Below are 1,691 nucleotides of genomic sequence, written 5' to 3'. Positions count from 1 at the left end.
TTCTATCCAAATTTATAATAGAACTCTAGCAGCAGCAAGCAATCAATCAACACTTGCTATATTTTCTATAACAAATAGTTTTTATTCATTATTTTAAATTTAGTAAGTGAAAAACACATTTTTCTGTGATTTTACTACTACTACTTCATATTTTCTTCTTCTTCATTATCTTTTCTCCAGTAGAAAGATCCGGTTCTTGATCACGTGACTCCCGTGATGCGAAAAAAGTGTTTCCATTGCAGTTTCCATTGAGTTTAGTATTCAAGAGGAAAAAACTGGCAATGGTGTCTCTGGTGACAATTGAAGTGATTCACTGAGAGAAAAAGTGCAGCTCTGAACAAAAGAATAAAAATAAAAAAAGATAGTCTATCATTGTTTAGCTTATTTCACTGTTACTTCTCTGAGTTTATGTTTTTATCTCTGACTCATGTAATTGMACACGCTTGTGTAATTCCCTCCATTTCCTCTGTCACACAACTGCACAAAGAAACCTCTGATTTTATTTCCCACGAGTTCAACCATCCAAACAACTCAAGACTCTATTACACGTTGTTTGCTCTGTTCCAGTGTTGAATAAAGAGAGATGTTTAGTTTGTGTTTTGGAGCAAATTATTAGCAATTTACAGTGAAATGGGCTCCCTGCAAAATGACCTTCTAGGTTATACTTTCCTCAACAGGAAGAACTGTGTGCATATGCAAAAAGCGTAAGGATTGTCAAGGTGAAGTGGAAGAAAACCCCCTGACAGTTTGGTTATTGATGACTCTTTTTCCTACATGTCATCTGCCACCTTCATTTCTGCCACACTTGAACAAACCTATTCATCTAATGAAGCTTTGCTCTCACCTTCTCCGTTAGAGAACTTCCGTCCATTCTCCAAAAGCGCTTTGTTTTGCCTGTCACCATGGTCAACTTAACACAAAGATTCAGGCAGAGGTTAGAATATGCATTTTGCTGACAGCACATCCAAGAAACCTGAKAACCATAATCCAACAGGTACTATATGTACACTATCAATAACTGGCTAATAAAGCTTTTTTTCTGGAGGTTGTTAAGCTAAAAATATACAATATAGGAAAAAAATCAAACTGYATTTTGATTTTGCTAATAAAAGCCAAAAACACTTCATTATGGAACATTCTTTACAGATGGATGGTATAGCATGTACACAACAAAGTCCTGCATATTGTTCTTGTTGGACACTATGTAGCATCAAACAATGAGAAAATAGTAATTCAAACGTCATCTAATATATATAAAACAAATCTTGTTTATAATGCTTCTAACATCAAYAGGTCCTTTGAAGTGTGCCTGCAATGAATCATTCATTGAACAGAAATTTCTTATTCAGATGTATTCAGATGATAAAATCAAACAGGCTTGTGTTGCTGCTCACCATCGAACACTGGGCGAATAAACAGTAGGGTTTTAGAAAGCTACTGCAGGTTCAACCCTGACAACTTAAATAAGGTGATGTTCATTATTTACAATTCTAAAACAAGACCAAAATGACAAGTCAAGCTAATTGTTTTGCACAGTACGTGCCACTGATTCTAGATAAATAGTTTATTTTTATACCCAACCCAACTCACGAAACTGATTGTACCTCTGCTGCTGCTGCTGCTGCTGCTGTGTGTGTGTGTGTGTGTGTGTGTGTGTGTGTGTGTGTGTGTGTGTGTGTGTGTGTGTGTGT

This window comes from Austrofundulus limnaeus, unplaced genomic scaffold, assembly GCF_001266775.1.
Source record: "Austrofundulus limnaeus strain Quisiro unplaced genomic scaffold, Austrofundulus_limnaeus-1.0 Scaffold0, whole genome shotgun sequence".
Lineage (NCBI taxonomy): Eukaryota > Metazoa > Chordata > Actinopteri > Cyprinodontiformes > Rivulidae > Austrofundulus > Austrofundulus limnaeus.
The sequence above is the reverse complement of the archived record's forward strand: the minus strand, read 5'-3'. Positions refer to the sequence as shown.